The sequence below is a fragment of the Oenanthe melanoleuca genome, chromosome 1 (assembly GCF_029582105.1).
Source record: "Oenanthe melanoleuca isolate GR-GAL-2019-014 chromosome 1, OMel1.0, whole genome shotgun sequence".
In the NCBI taxonomy this organism is placed as follows: domain Eukaryota; kingdom Metazoa; phylum Chordata; class Aves; order Passeriformes; family Muscicapidae; genus Oenanthe; species Oenanthe melanoleuca.
In genome coordinates, this window is record NC_079333.1 from 106,147,961 (window position 1) to 106,165,275 (window position 17,315).

General features: G+C 39.9%; 1 long non-coding RNA gene across 1 annotated transcript in view; it reads right to left on the reverse strand.

Moving 5' to 3' along the window:
- Nucleotides 1-4,028: 4,028 nt before the first annotated feature.
- The window catches only part of LOC130255029 (uncharacterized), a 34,667-nt gene continuing 21,380 nt past the window's right edge, over nucleotides 4,029-17,315 (reverse strand). The window contains exon 3 of the long non-coding RNA XR_008840847.1: nucleotides 4,029-4,063. This is a non-coding gene — a long non-coding RNA (uncharacterized LOC130255029). The remainder of the gene's footprint in view (nucleotides 4,064-17,315) is intronic.

Below are 17,315 nucleotides of genomic sequence, written 5' to 3' on the forward strand. Positions count from 1 at the left end.
TTTTGCCCTCAACTTTTTTCATATGCAGTTGAGTTCATGCTTGTACATAGATTCATCTTGGAGAAAAAATTGCCCTTCAGAATTCTAAACAGAATTTGAGGGGCAAAAAACTACTCATATCAAAGGCAAGAAAACACTCCTACACAAATCTTTATTAAGGAGTTAACTCATAATAAACAACCAGAATTCATAAAATGTAGAAAAAAGCAATCTTGGATAATTAAGGTTTCTAGTTATTGGTTACTAACCAGAAATTAACAATGCTATTAAAATACCATTTGGTTTTCCATGAAAGATTGGCAGATTTTAAAAAAATAGATTCCTTTTATTTTATACAAAGGATTATGAAAGAATTGTGTTATTTACTACCCCAACTATTCAGAAGTAAAATTGGATTTTATGTATTAGCAAGACCCCTAGAGCATTACAAATTTTTGTTCAAAGGACTGTGTATCATAAAATCCAAAGCCAAAGTTGCTTTACTTATAATTTTCTTGTTAAAAAGTATCAAGCAATCCAAATGAAGGAACCCAGTCATGAATCTGTGTGACCAGCTGGCACAGGTATGCAAACAAATGAAGAACAGAAAGCAAAAGCTAGTAATTTGAACCAAATGTAATTAATTACTGAATAATTAACCTTGATAATATTAGTATCAATACCAAGAGACTCTTCTGCTCTCTTTGTAACAGATTAAAAATTCTAGGGTTTTATAGGAGATGAGTTTGGGCCTCATTGTTTGGAGTGTTCTCAAGGTCAGCATGCTTGGCTTCAGGGTTTTGCAATATGAAAACAAAAAAAAAATGCAAAAACTGCAATCTAATTCAATTTTGAGCTCTATGTGTTCAAATCTACCAAGTCTTTGGCTGTAATCTATGTGCAATTAGAAAACAAGAAAGTGAAAGAACACTGTAACCTAGTTGCATGAAGTTTCCCAAAAAAGTTTCCAGGCTTTTAAGGGAAAATCCACTTCACCAACATAGCAATTATTTTCAAAATCTTTTTTTTTTCAAAGGATGAGAAAAAAAAAAAAAAAAAAAAAAAGAGTGTTGCTGTGTCATGGACAGGATGTAGAACAAAGATGTTTTAGTGGTAATAATGGTTTATATCTCTCACCATATCTATTTAGTAGTTATGCTTAGGTAGCAATAAAAGGAGGGATGGATCATTATTGATTATGGAATGAAGACCAGACTGGTGTCTGAGCAGTTGGAGTAATCTGAGCTCTGTAGACTGCTGGATGCTCCTCTGTGGCACAGAGTACAAGCTTTGAGTTAATGGAAGGAGTTACTATAAATAACATCTCTTCTCCTTCATCTCAGGCCACAGCAAACCAGCACAATATCCACCTGAAAATTCTGGTTGTGACAAGATAAATACTGCAAGTTACTTGAGGTATCTTTTAAAAATTTGTTGTTCCAGCTAATTTGGCATTGACAAAATTTAATACAGGCACACAAAAATATTATAATTGCTTTCATATCTGATTTTAATAGAAATTAAGAGTCCTTGAATCTGCATTACATTTTTTCCCAAATGCTCTCTATGTCTCTTTCCCTTGCATCAGGAAGATTTTACTTCTGTTGTTATCAGATTCAAGGATAATATTGGCTTGAGAAGTACCTGGCTTAGTTTTGCTGTATCATCTACAACACAAATAAGTTTGAAGTCATGTTTTCTTTACTTAATTAAAATGTGTGTGTATCAGTATCAAAGGATTTTTTAGGTCTATGAGCAAATTCTGATTGGGGCATCTGTGTGCTTCTGCAGTTCCACTAACACCAGGAGAGATACATGTAGGAAAAATAGATATTTCTCCAGAGAAGTCTATGTCTCTTAAATAATGTCAAAAATTTTTACACAATTTAAGCTGCATATGCAGCCTGCAGAAAAATATTATGAATTTAAGAAAAAAGCTTGTGATGTCATTTCTACAGTCTGAAGTGTCTGAAAATCTCCCTTCATCTCTCCCTTTTTCACCTGGGCATTGAGACTATAGAGGAGTTTTAAAAGTTTCAGCAAAGGACTTATTTATTAATAATACAGACTTCTTAGGCTTATGGAGAAAGTTACAGGCATTTAGTTAACTACAGCATTATGATTAAGCATCCAGAATATGAAAGCTGAAGGGCAGTGTTCATATAACTGTGCTACTGGCTTAAGACTTGGTATTAATCCAAGATGTTTCACCTGCCAAGGGCCAAAAGCATACCTAAAGACACATTTCAATCTCATCCCACAGCAAGACACAAATAAATAATGTGTCTCATAAAGTCATATAAATTGCAGCTGAATACCTTAACTGGCTGCGTGCTCCTTCCTTCACTCACACTTTAATTACATAATCAATAATAAAATGCTTAAATCAATAATTTTGAAGCAGTGAGCTCAAAGCCAACACCAACAGAGGAGGTGGTTCTGTAGGCTGTGCAGTGCCAGAGATGTATTTTCATAATATTTACAACCTGCATTTAGTGCATGAATTTACAGATCAGCACATTTTGAGAGAAAATCCACAGGATTTTCCCATGCACCAATATCCCTTTTCTACTCCTTTGGATTCAGCTGCTTTTCGGTCTTAACTTGAATCCTTTCACAGGACATGAACCTGCTCAAGGGGAAAAAAACCCCTTCAAACTTGACAAAGATACTTCAATCTAGAAATAATTCAGAGATAGCTGGGCTCTCAAAGCTCTCCCAGCTCTGTGCTCTTCCCTTCCCCTATCCTAAAATGAGAAATGACTTGTAAATGAAAGAAGTTGAAAAGCAGAGAGGGAGAGGGGCAGAATCTGCACAAACTGAGCTGGGTGAGGACAGCAAAGGGCTGAGAGATCTCAGCAGCATCCCAAGCTGGCTGCAGCCCCAGGTGAGGGTCCAGGTGAGGGGAGAGGCTGCAGCCCCCACACAATTTTCACCAGCCCTGATCCCAGGGAGCAGCTCCTTTGTCAACCACGACATGAGTCAGACTGCTGCTGAAGGAAATCATCTTGTTTACAGCAACAAGGGAAGGGAATTGCTAGGGCAATTAAAATAATTTCTTGTTTCATAATACAAGCCATACCAAGAGTGCCTGTTAGCTGCATTTCAGTGTCAGGTACTTAAAAAACAAACAAACAATCAGTCAGGAAAAGTAGGTGCTAATTTCACAGGGGATTGTTAGTAAAAAGCAATCTTCATTTTAATGCCCTCAAGCCTTCCATGCTGCTGTGCCAGTCCCCACTCCTGTTCCCTGGAGGCAGTGGGTGGACCAGGATATCTCCAGGGATTATTGTCCTTTGCTGCCCACCTGAGGATTTACCTGCTGCTGGAGGCTGTGAGTCAGGGGCTGTGCAGGTATTTGTGAGGGAAAAGAGAAGAGTGAAACTCGAAGTTGTTATCCAGTTCTTACCAAGGCTGGCATTGGCAGGGAGCTCTCAAACCTCTCGTGGCCAGGGCCAGCCTGGCTGCAGTAAAGTGCATCCACTTCAAGATTTGTCCATGGATTTCACCAACAAACACAAGATTTGCAATAATGGTGTCTCATGTAAACCCTGACTGGCCCAAGAAGGGGAGATTTGTTTTGTTTTGTTTCAATTTTTTGAGTTTTCCAACTATGTGTCTGCATGGCAGAGCTGAAGACCAAATACATTCTGATGGCCAAGTCCAGAAAGAATACCAAAATACTGATATGTTCCATCACAGTTAATATTGCTCAAGACCCAAATATTTACAGGGAATTTTCCAGCCTGTTGGTTGGGAAGGAATAACAACCCTCCTTTCTCACCTACACACACCAACGTACAGCTCTGTGCAGAAATTCTGAAAAGCCTCATTAAATAATGTATGTGCTGCTCATGGACATTTTGCAGCAGGCAGAAGTGAAATGCACAGTGTTACATATTTCATTATTTGTCCATCCCTGTTGCTTGTTAACTCTTTAGGGAAGTAAAGCAATCTCCCCCAAAACTCTTTGATGTGTCCTGGGCTGAATTTCTGGAGAAGTGCAATGTCCTTTGGGATGGAGTGGCACAGCAGGAGGATACCTTCATCTGGCAGATTCCCAAACTGAACAGATCTGATTCATCTGCAATTGTGAATAAACAATAAACAGATAGGTAGGTTTTGTTGTGGTTGTGTAAAGGAAATTATAGTGATTGATAGAACTGCTGATAATTGACATTTATCAGTTGCAGTGGATTGTGATGGATTCTCTATCATTGGAAAATACTTAAATCACAACTAGATTTTTTTCCCCCTAAAGATTCATTGCAATTCAAACAAGATCTGTTCAAAGTCTTCAGACATTTGTTACTACAGGAATCCAAAACAGATTGCCACAATGGCCTTTTGGTATAATTGGTAAAAGGTTGGTCTGTGTCTGAAAGAGTTTCCTGTGTGAGACTGAGATAAGGAACAACAAAGGGATACAGGAAAACAGGACAAACTGATCCACACAATACCAGGACAAAATTCTCCATCTAGATGTTTCTAGGACACCACCAACCTCTGCAGGCTCAGGAAGTTTCAAATACTTTGTGAATAAAATATATCAATATTAACTTCCCAATAGGATCTTTCTGGGGGAAGAAAAAGTTACTATTATATAGTGACTTTCCAATTCAGTTCAGACTGGCTACACCAACCAAACATTTCAGGCAGCAGCAGCTGCAGAATTTCTGTTTTTTTTTGAAGCAACACAGGCTGTGACCAGAATTGTGTTAGATCTCAGCTGAGGTAGGGCCAGGTCTGGACAACACTTGGAACAAATACCTCTGATCCCTTTGGTTTTAATGAATCCACAGCCTTCCTAATTTCTTCACAAGAAGACTTTAGCCATGGTGGAAGACTGCTAACATACATACATACACACATTTCTTGTGTCCTATCAGGTTAATCATAAAAAATCCCAAAATGTCACTATAAATCTGCAAAATATATTTTTTATCTGTCTTAAAGAAGATGAAATTGAATTAGATGTTAGCTTATGTTCTCAGATGTAAATTATGTAGCAGGAATTTAATTTAACTACCAAAATATTAGATATAACTGTATCTAAAGAAAATAAAATAGTTTAAATGAAACATATCCCCCAGTATTATTTTTTATTTATAAATCCTTATGCAACTATGAATCCCTGAAACTAGTTTTAATTGATAAATATTACATAAGATCTGTCTTAAATCTGTTTTTTAGAGATGATTTACATTTTAAAATGGACTCTATAGTGTGGGTTTATTTATAATAAATATTTAAGCAGACATATATCTTCAAGAATTAAATATCATTAATGGTAATTAAAAGGACACAGCTTGTGCAATGCATTTGGAAATGTTTTCCATATGGTAAAATCATCAGGCAGAGGAAAGAGGGTGATGCTACCCAGCCTAGAGCACTGCAGCCTGAATTCCCAGTATTTTGTCAAGAAGGTTGCTCACACTATGGTCTGTAGTTAGGGTTTTTGGAGACCAGTATTGCACCTGTTACCCTGCAACTGGGGCAGATCCAAAGAGTTTCCCCAGAGCTCAGATGCAGCTCCCCACCTGTTAAAAACCAGCTGGAGTGTTTGTTCCTGTACCAGGTGCAGCTAATCCAGGAGAGCCTGGATTTGCCTATCTGACAACGTGGATGTGTTTGGGGAGAAGTTAACTTGTTAAAGACAGCCTTAGCTCTTGTTCCAGGCTTGGAAAGCATTTGGGGATCATTTAATTCATCCCTTTATTTCTCATTGCAGATCTGACTGTTTCTAAGTGCTGTTGGAGCCCTATGGCCTTTTGTAAACTCTCTGAGTACAAAATCTTTTCATAATAAAAGAGGCAATTAACAAATGGCAAAGGAAATATTCCATCATGGGAAATATAATTCTACATGTATATTATAGAAAAAAACAAAAAGGAACAGAAATCTGATCTTGACTGTGGTCACCTAAGTTAATAATACTATTTCCATACATAGCACTAATTATTTGCTTCATATAGTTGCTGGATTGATGCCTACAACCAAAGGAAAGACATAAATTGGATGGAGTGGTGGGGATAAAAAAGAGTAGAAAGAAGAAAAAAACTGTGTATTCTTTCCTCAAATATTCAGTTCTTTCCTTCATTTCATCTTCCTTTTTTCTTTCACTCATTCTGTATTTAGGTTTTCCTCCTTACAGGCACCAGTCTAATCCACTAGTTTTGTAATTCTTATCTTTAAAGTATGGAATTTTCTTTCATTTTACACCCACCAACTGGAACAAGAGGGAGTGAAAAAACAAGGTTTCTTTGCCTCAAAGGGCAGCATTGCTGTGAGGAAATGACTGTGTAAAAGTGAAATCCTCTCATAGAACAAAATTGATGCTTTTTGCACTAGGGGACCTTGGACTTATTTTTTTGGAGAGCACCAGACTCTTTCACTGGGGGTTTGCAGGAGAGATCTGGTGTGGCTGAAGGAGCAAGGGCAGCTTCTGCCCCATCTTGTGGCTCATTAACAGGGCCACTTGTCCCACTCACAGGGTGACATTGGCTGCTGGGGAAGATGAAGGAGTAGCAGGAGCAGAGAAATCACAAAATCACAGACTCACAGAATATGCAGAGCTGGAAGGGACCCACAAGGATCACCAACCCAAGTGCTGGCCCAGCACCATCCCCAGGAGTCACACTATGTGCCCAAGAGCACTGACCAAATGTTCCCTGAGCTCTGCCAGGCTGGTGCTGTGACCCCTGTCCTGGGGAGCCTGTTCAGTGCCCAGCCACCCTCTGGGGAAGAACCTTTTCCTCATACCCAACCTAAACCTGCCCTGACACAGCTTCAGGCCACTCCCTCAGTCCTGTCACTGTCACCACAGAGCAGAGAGCAGTGCCTGCCCCTTTTCCCCTCACAAGGAAGTTGTGACTGCACTGAGGTCTCCCCTCAGTCTCCTCCAGGCTGAACAGACCAGGTGCCCTCAGCCCCTCCTCACACGGCTTCTCCTCAAGGTCCTTCTCCATCTTTGTTGCCTTTGGCCACTCTCCAACAGTTTCACATCTTTTTTCCTGTGGCCCAAAGCTGCCCCCATCACTGGAGATGAGGCTGCCCCAGTTCAGAGCAGAGAGGGACAATCCCTGCCCTGCCCAGCTGGTGATGCTGTCCCTGATGTCCCCAGGACAGGGATGTCCCTGCTGGCTGCCAGGGCACTGCTGGCTCACGTTCAGCTCTCCACAGGACTCCTTCCCATGGCACTGCCCTCCAGCCTCTCCTTCCCCAGTTGTACAGTGCTGGGCTGGACGTGGCTCCTGGGATCAGGAAGGGACACAGGGCACTGGGGAACTGAGGAACTTCCAAGTCACACCACAAGGCATGAGCTGGCTTGATGTCAGCAGGAAGTGATCCCTTTCCTCCAAGGGGAGAGGGATGCAGGGATGGACCTCAACAGCAATCTTCAATCCCTGGTCTGATTTAATCTGTGTTTACTGCCTGTGATGACAGACAGGATGCAAAATCTCAACTTCCCTCAGAGACTATGATAAAACTGAAAGGTCTGGCAGGCAGTCACACTGTGTTTTAACTGGTAGACCAAAGCTCTTTATACAGAAACCATTACAACCATAAACATGAAACTCCCCAGCACTGTTTTTACAGTCACCTTTCAGAGGGAGCAACAATCCAAAGTTAAACCTTTCTGTAAGGAGGAGTTTTATGACTCCTGGACTTCAGTCTGTTTAGTTTATCCCCAGAAAGGTACAAGAGAATCTGAACATGGTCTGTAAATACCTCTGACAGCAAAGGGCTTTTTAAACTAATGGATTAAGGCAGAGCAAGATCCAACATCTGGCAACGATGCTAACTGCATTCAGGAGCAAAGGCATGCATTCCTAACACCCAAGATCTCCAACCAAATCACTTGCTCAAGGGTGCACTGGATTCCTTCTCAGGTAAAGCCTTGAAATTGAACCTGTGTAACCTACCAAGGGTTAGAGGCTCAAAAGAGAAACCAGTTTGATAAAAAGCTATGGTTTTTGTCAAGCAAGATGATCCTAAATAGTCCTTTCTGGCATTAAAATTATATTCTGGCATTTAAGTGGCATAAAGGGAAGAGTATTTAATTTAGAAATCTTCAATTAAGTGTCACTTACTCTCTTTCTCAAAAATGCCTGTTAGGAAAAAAGGTGATATGGCCACAGTGTTCACATAAGGTTTTAATGTTCACTGGGTGCAAATTCCTATTCTACTCTTCTCTTGTGGCTGTTGAGGATCCACATTTTTACCAGAATATTCAATCCAGGGGAAAAAAATTATAAAGAATAATTATAAATATGCGTGAAACTTTTTGATATTGGGTAAAAATAGCTCAGGTCAACATTCCTGACATTCAACAACTTTCTCTGTCCTCTCACAGGGATACTCACTGACTTTTGAGGTCATGTGCAAACATCTGTGGCCTGAACCTCAGACTCTAATAGACAAATTCCACGATTCATCTGGAAAAGTAATTTCTGAGACATTTCAAACTCCTGGGAACACTCTGAAAAGTCCTGGAACTAAAATTATTTTCATAGACTGCCATTAGAAATCATCACATTTGCTTAATGACAGAGATGCAGCACCAAATATGGATCAATTTTTCTGCAGGTTGCTATGACTTCTAGCAATTCCATGAGCAGCCATGCACTATCTTTTTCAATATCTTAGGTTTATGTATGGATTCTTTGTGCAACAGGCTCCCGTGCTCTGGCAGAGTCCAACATTATCAGTATCTCACATCCCAGTTATGTGGGTGTTGTGGTGAATGGTTTACACTAGAATTAATCATCTATAAAGATATCTAGGTTGTATTACATAGATTACAGCAGCCTTACAGCACTGATATCCCCACATCATTATGACAGATTAATTCAGAAAACAGATGAAACTTCTTTGTCAGGATTACAAGAAGCTTTTCTAAGTGTGGCCAGCAGAGAGAAATGTGGATTGACAGCCTGAAAAGCATGGCACACAAACAAAATCTGCCTTTTCCTGCTTTTCTTCATCATCCTTTTTCTGCTTTAGGATCTGACTCCTTCAGGAATGGATAAAAATTTCAGTGGCACCCCTGTGGACAGGAGGATGCTGAACAAGGGTGTGCAGTTGGTCACTTTCCAAGCTGCAATCCTCCACATGGCAAGGAATTCCACAGCAGCCATTTCCACTTTTGCAAGCTGCTCTTCCTGCAGGTGGACCTGGGGCTGGGGAGGACAGACATCCACTTGCAGAAAAATCTTTCCATCAGCTTTCTCCCAAAGAGGGCTCCTTCAGTGAGCAGCCCATACCCCTGGGAGAGGTGTTTCAGGCAGCCCAAGCCCACAGCTCATTCCACTCTGGACTGCAAATTGTGAAAACCACAGTCAGCATTCTGAGCAGCAGCTCAGCACTAAGCCTCATGTTCACCATCCTTCAGAATGGAGTGCTAATTATTCATAGGGAATAATAGTTTTCACATGAAGTAATACATTGACTGTCCTCCAAAATCTAGCTTGGAATTTAAAAGATTATGAACAGTGCCAACAAAACTACTCCAGGGCAAAACAACCCTGAATCTTCAAGTTTAAACAAGAGCTTTACTATAAACAAACAGAAGTGTGATATTGTTAAAACTGGTCTTTGAAATTGTCAGTGGGCGATCCACTTTTTTTTATTTTTTTCATGAAACCCTTCAAACAGGAGGGGAACTTTTACCTTCATATGGCAAAGTTAACTTCCAAACATTACCCAGGGAGCATTTCATAAAACATGTTGTGATATACATGTTCTGTTGCAGAGATATTGAAACAATCACTGCAAGCTCTTTTCTGTAATTACCTCTGAAGGCTTAAGGATGTTCTTGAGGCCAAAGAGATTTGGTTACAGGGAACCCAGAATTTCATTCCATCTTTCACTGGGCTGCCTTTGAGCAAACCATTCCTCTGGTCACCAAAGCCAAGCTTTCACTTTTTGAGGACAAATAATTTAAACAGAGGGTATTATTCTCCCATGCACTCTATAGCAGGAAGGAACACTTAAGTAGCTTTAAGGAACATTTTGTTTATCCTGAAAGCTCATGAAAATTCTCTTTGCACAAGTCTTCCATGTAGGAAACACCTGGTGCTGATAGCTGAGATTCTCAAGCATCTGGTACTACAGCTGCCCCCCACCCCCAAAGAAAAAGCAGAATATCTATCTATCTATCTATCTATCTATCTATCTATCTATCTATCTATCTATCTATCTATCTAAGATACAGAGGTTGCTGAATTTCCTGGTTGTGCATAGCTGAAAGTCACACTGAGAAAGGAAGGAACAGAAAAACTTTTGAACCTTCTTCTGTTTTGCACTCATGAAATTGTGAAAAGTTCAGAGATGCTCACACAATCACAGTGAGTTGCAATAATCACTCAGTTCCTTTGAAAATACAAACTTTCCTGTGGCATCCTGTGACTCAGATTGTCTCAGCTGTGGGTATCTGTAAACAACTAACAAGTGAAATGATGCTGCAGTCCAGAAAACATCACCTCCTTGTCACAGAAGGATGCTACAAGGTGCCACCTTATCCAGTTCCACCTGGTTTTTCTCATGAAGTTGCAGTCACTTTTAAGTTCTAAGATGCTGAACTTGGCAGTTATGAGTCATAGTTAGGCTACAATATTCAACTGCTTCAAAATAAATGTGCTTTAGCTATTTTACCTGGAGATTACTCAGAAATTTCTTCAGTATAAACAGTAGCTTCACTTTTTCACCTCATCTCTTACAAGAAGTAAGACAATTTTTTTCAAGCCTCACTGGTTTCAAGTTAAGATCAAGACAAGAAAATCACAAAATAAGTGGTTCAATGCTGCAAATATTCATGTATTTCATTGCACATGTGGAGGTTGCTCCACTGACATCCACAAAACTGCTCATGCATCACTGCACAAGTAAAGCTTTTGTAGGAGAGAGAGGCACAAGGAATTTGATTTCCAAAGAAGTTCAGTGCATGTAGGTCTCACTGACCTAATCTCTGGCCATGGAGCTACTTGTACCAGTCTGAAAATCTGAAAGTCTTGACCCAAAGAGTTAATTTTAAGTTAAAGATGGGATTTTGGATGAAAGCTACACCCCAATATACAGCTACACTACCCTGGAAAGGCAGGATTCTACACAACCATCAGTAGAAAGATGCCTGGATTCAGACCCTCAGATGATACAAAATGTGAATACTTTACTGGGCACACTGGCCTTGCAGAAAAAAGTGTGGGGAGTTCTTCTGTTTCTAAAAAAAATTAGTAATTGTAATAATAGCAATTGTCAAAAGATCTCTCTCAGCAATAGGACAAAGCTTTCCAAATAAAGAGCAGTTTATCTACAGAAACCTGCAGGTCAGCAGGTGCCTGTTGCTGTAAGTTGTGTTACCTGATTCCAGCCCCAGGATACAGGAGAATATCAGAGAATGACCAAAACCTGTCAGATTTCCCTGGCATCCAGAGTATGTGGATCAGTCTGATGTCAGATACCATACCAGGAGCAACATGTCATTATTGCAGCTCAGAAAAATAGAGAAGGAAAAATAGGGAGTTATAACCTGATGGTTGGAATGGAGCAATTTCAAATGACATTTTTCTTTTGAAAGAATATTAGTAAGCAATTTGCTTCTCTGTTTTTCTTTAACCATGAGTTTTTCTAAAAGAAAAATTCTGGCTCTTCATGCCTACTCAAAGAGCTTGTGTGACCTCTTAGGGAAACAGGACCTACATGTTGCATGCATCCTTTGTCTGGCATTCCTAGACACCCTCAGGTGAGAATCAGTTTATCAGTTTCATTGCACATTTTAAAAAGTATCATGAAACAATCTAACATCATTTTAACTTACTTCTGAAATAGCTTATGGGAAAATTTCTTAGACTAAACACATAATTTCCAGATACCCACGTCCAAAATTTCTCTCACTGATTTCAAGAGCAAGTTTTTGCTTTATGGATGTCCAAACCTTTTCAATTTTCCACAACTATTCATGTGTATACATCACTCAAGAGCATATATGAACCTTCTTTACTTATTCACCTTTTCCTGAACCCTAGGAATTCTTTGTGGACCATGAAGTGTTCATAGACAAAATGCTGAAAACCATGACACTGGAGGAAAGAGTCATGGCCCAAGAAAAGTTCCATTAAAAAAGTGAAAAAAGCATTTTTTCAGGAATTAAAGTGGAAATTTTCCACATTCAAATTTTGTGGTTTAAGAAGATTTCCTCCTTCTTTATTATTTATGTTAATTGGCACCTACATTCCTAGTGACAGTAGCAAAGGCAAAGGGATGATTAATTTTTCTCATTTTTTAATATAGAGTGAAGTGCAACCAATGTCCTGAGCATTTCCATAGCTGAAAACTGGACTTACCATGCCATTATCTCATCTATTATCATTACCAGAATCCAATTAATTAAGAAAATCCTCCCTCTGGAGAACAACACAGATAAATACAAAGTGACTTGTCACAGACAAGGAAACAATCAGCCTCTCTGAGCTCCTTACTTGGCTTTGGAAGGCAGAAACCCATCACTGGTGGAAAACTTTTGGAATTTCTCATGATGGTGGAAATGGGCAGACAAACAAACAATGAGTTACATTTTAGCCTTCTGATGTTAACTGGGGGGTCTCACCAGGAAAATATCTAAAACTTACAACTGCTTTATTTAAAACCCACTGTCTCCTTATAGAACATTTGAAGGGGAAAGCAGTGTGTAACACACTGTCACCATGTAGGATGTACACCACTAAACACTGTGTTATTTTCTCCTTCTTCTCCTTCTCCTTCTCCTTCTCCTTCTCCTTCTCCTTCTCCTTCTCCTTCTCCTTCTCCTTCTCCTTCTCCTTCTCCTTCTCCTTCTCCTTCTCCTTCTCCTTCTCCTTCTCCTTCTCCTTCTTCTTCTCTCCTTCCCTCCCTTGTTGTTCCAATCCATTTTGCAAGATCACAATTGGTGACTGTGAAAAATTGCTCTAAGATCATCAGCAAATTATGAGGACATCCTAAATGGAATACTCTAAGTAACCAGCCCTTCCCTTCTTCATGAGGAATTTGCATACACAAAATATCAGAAGGACATTCAAAGCACATTAACCTAAATTACCTCCAACAACTACCACAGATATATTTTCCTATAAAAAATCCAAATGGAACCTTTCACAATTATTTTCCCTCGGGAAAATAACCAAAATGTCACATTATTAAAGGATATATCTTTGCATGATCATAACTGTAAAATAGACTTTCTGAATTCATTCTTTAAAAAGAGAAAGTTTTTTTATATTTTAGATTATATTTTATTGTTGCATCATTCTATTTTTTGGCATATTCATAATCTTGGCTGTTTATGAGTGTTCTGAAAGTCAAATGAAATTTTAAAATGAGCATTGAAATTTTTAAAAACACCATTTTTCAGAATGTTGTTTTGTAGGAAACTGTGGAATGAAAAGTTTGCAATTCCTGATTTTTCTGTGGAATTGCAATGCAATTCCAAGTTTGGGCAAGCATACCTGCTTCATCTGGGAAGGAGAGACTGATGCTATCAGGGATCCCTGGTAAACTGAGTTGGCTTTGAACTGATGACATAGTAATGAAGGTTTTAAATTCCTAAGCCATCCAACTGTCTATTAACAGCTCTTTAAACTTACTGCATACACACTGATACTGATCTGCTTATTACTGCAGAAATTCTAAACATAAACATTATTATGAAATCCTGTTTTAGCCACCAAGAATGGAGAGAGAGTGAAACACTAGACAGCTTTTCTTCATCTTTTATTCCACGTGTGAGATTGGAGTCAGACACAACAACTCTATAACCTGCTATGGGAGAAGAATAAGCCCTTGTAGGACAAAATGACCAGCATTATACAAACAATTTGGCCTGAAAGGCCTAAGAAAATGTAGGTGCAACATAGGGAGGGAGAGATATCACAGCTGAGGAGTATAAAGTACAGAAAAGTGAGGCAAGGACACAGGTGGGTGCTTTTGTCAAGAAACATGGTTTTTTAAAAGCTTAATTAATGGGATAATGGTTTTGTAATGCATATTGGCTGCATCAGCCAGAAAAGGGTTACCCAAATGGACAAGCCCTTCATACTGTGGGAAAGAAGGCAAACCCCTCTGTCTATAAGCAATTCTGCACCATCAGGTGTTCCTTTTGGGCTCTCCTTCCTGTGTGCTCTGAGGCAAAGGACAATTCCCCGTCTGTGTGGAGCACATGCCCTCTTCCCCTGGCTTGTTCAGAGCTCTAAATGTGGCTGCCTCCCCTCTTTCAGGTTTTGTCTCTGGTCTGATTGTGCTCTGCAGCCTGATTTCCACTTGAGTCCACTCAGGACTGAGATGCTGGAACTTGATTGTTCCCACTCCTGGCTGGGTTCAGTGCCACACGCTGCCTTAATGAGCTTCACCCGAGCACGCCACCCAGCTGGCAGTGAAAAACAGGAAGCATTGTGGCACACATTTTCCCTTTGTGGGGTGAGAGAGGAAGCAGACGTGAGCCCTGGCTAGCACTGACACAATTGAAGTGGAAACAGAGAGCTGCCTTGCCCTCGGGGCAGTGTGAGATGAACCCTGGGTCACCCTTAGGCTGAGTCCCTGCCAAGACCCCTGGGTTGGACTGGAGACGTGTGAGGAACATCCACGTTGAAATTCACATACAAGGGGTCTCCAGGGGCCTGAGGCAGCAAGTCAAAGGGAAGTTTGTCTCCCCATTCCCACAAAATCTGGATCAAGCTGTATCTTTTCCCTTCCATCTCTCCCCTTCCCTTTAAATTAATTGATTAGAAAAGCTTGTTAGGTGAAGGTTTGTTGCTGCTGTATTTGGGGCACCAAGTATTCTAACACTACAGCACTAAGTAGTTTGCAAGTGTAGATATTCTGGACTTGACAAAACATGGTGAGTTTTGTTGGTAATTCCTCCAAGTGGTCCCATTTCAGCTGCTGACATGCAGAGGATTTCATTCTCCCACCTGTCTTGGAACTCCCCAAGTCCTTCTCATAGGTTAATGTTAATTCATCTTCATCTTTGCTTCATTTCTTCATTTGGGTATTTGGTAATAGCAACAAGCATAGAGGAGGGGGTGAAGGGGTGGGGAAACCCTTTTCACCTTCTTTTCTTTCATTGGTAAATAACATTCAAAGCTCTAAGGAAAAAAAGATTATCCCATTCCACACCCTGGGACATTTTTTCGTGTTGTAAACTTAGCAAAGGTGCATGAAAGAACATTTTAGCATGAAAGCATTAATCTATGGTTCATTATGTCTGTCAGAACAGGATTCTGTGCTGAGCTGGAGCATTTTCCTGTAATTCAAGTATGACATTTCTGAAAGATGGCAAGGTGAAATTTGTCTCATCTTCATTAGAAGCCAAATCCTACAGTCCTTATCAATGACCAAGCAAAATTTCTGAGCAAGTGCTACAGGGGCCCTTAGAAAAGATAGCAAATTGCAAACTGATATTGGTATTCAGCACAGTTAGGGTGGCACCTCTTTCTTTTTTGAAAGGGATACACTTTTTGTCATAATGTCATGGACAGTGCTACCTAAAGCAGTGCCATTCCAGTAGCCAATTATTCCCACTTAGTGAGCAGAATCTGCATAACGAGATGTGATGGCTTTTCCTGGGATGCAGAAGAAGAAGAAGTAATTAAAAAAATCCCACTGGGTAATGCTCATCAGTTTCTACACATTTTTCGGATGAACTGCTAAATTTTGTGGAAAACTTCACCCTCCTCATTCCAGTAGTCAGCATTCACCTGCTCTATATGCAAGGGCTGAACACTCATCAAGAACTGTTTAGTGCTTTCTTGGTGTAAATAAGCGAAAAAAGCATTTTTTACAATAAAGACCTTTGTCATCTGTAGAACTCCAAGAAATTTACAGAGAAGTCAATATCTCCATCTTGCAGATGGGAAGTGGAAAACCAAGGTTGATTTGATTAACCCATGGTCATGCAGAAACACAGCCTGGAGAACCCTAAAATCTTGACCCCTAAAATAGGGTCTGCATTCAAACCCAGATGCAGAAGGGACATTTTAGGGAATAAAATCCTGTTGTGCTTTCAATATTGTAGCAGTTATCTGCTTAGAAAGAAAATTACTGATAGATACAAAATGAGGCAGCTGGATGAATGGCAGAAAGAAGATATTTGATCACCTTAAATGGAAAATACAAGCAATGTAGACAGTCTGCTCATAAGTCATTCAGAGGTATGAGTCTATACAAGCCAGTTTTGCAAGAGTTTGTAGATCTTTTGTATGATTGTGTTTCAGCTTCAAATCTTATTGGCATCTACCCACAAACTTGCCATCTCTGGAAATCCCAGCTTATGCTAAGTGTAGGCCCTTTGAGGGCTCTGAAAACACAAGGATACAAAAAAAGGGCAGAAAATAAGAGGGAATGGAGAGAAAGCAGAAGGAAAAGCAGAAAGAGTAAAGAAAGAAGAATAAATTTAAGAGAAAGGAAGCAAGAGAATGAAGATTAAGAGAAGGGAAGAGTCTGGAGAAGAAATATAGGAGGAGAGATAGGGAAATTTGGTTTTAATTATGTTTATTGTAGTTCTTCATGCACAAAATTGCAAAGTGAAAACAACATAAACAGCTCTGCTGCAGGCATGCTAGGAAACAATCCATAAAGCAAGGAAACGTTACACAGGAGCTTGGAGTGACTTACTGCATTATTCACCATGCAGTAATTGCCCGAAAGAAATTAATGGGACTTTTTTCAATTAGTTTGGCAGATAGCTGGAAAGACTTATAGGATTCTTTGCTGTAGATTCTTTACCTAAATAGCAGATAACAGATAAGCAAGACCCTTAGAAGCTAGTTGTAAAATAAAAAGTTGGATATGCTTTGTGCAGGAGAGGCACCCCTGCCCCAGAGCAGGACCCCTCCTACCAGAAGGAGGAAATGTTCATATGGCAAGAGACACCCCCTGCTCAGAGAACTTGAAGGGAACATTGGAATGAAGAAACAAACTGTGGTAAAAACCACAAAATTAAACAATTTTGCGAGTCCAAATCCCAAACACCAACCAATTCCCAAATCCACCAGTAAAGCTGGGCCAGCTTTCAGCTACTCAGATGTTGCAAGGGACAAGCATAACAGGAATAGTTAAATAATTTAGGTGTGACAAGTTTTGGCAGGGTAAAGTCATTCTCCCCAAAGAACAGCATTCTCCTCCTCGCTGATTAAGGCCAAATACCAGAACATTTCCAAGTCTTCCCATTAGTGTCCCACATTCCACATTTCCCCATATTCCTAAATCCATGTTCATTTTACTTTCTCTCTCCAAAGAAAGAAATTTAAGAAAACCCTTCGACCTGAAGGGCTGAGTGGAGAATCCTATCCATAACAGATTTTTTT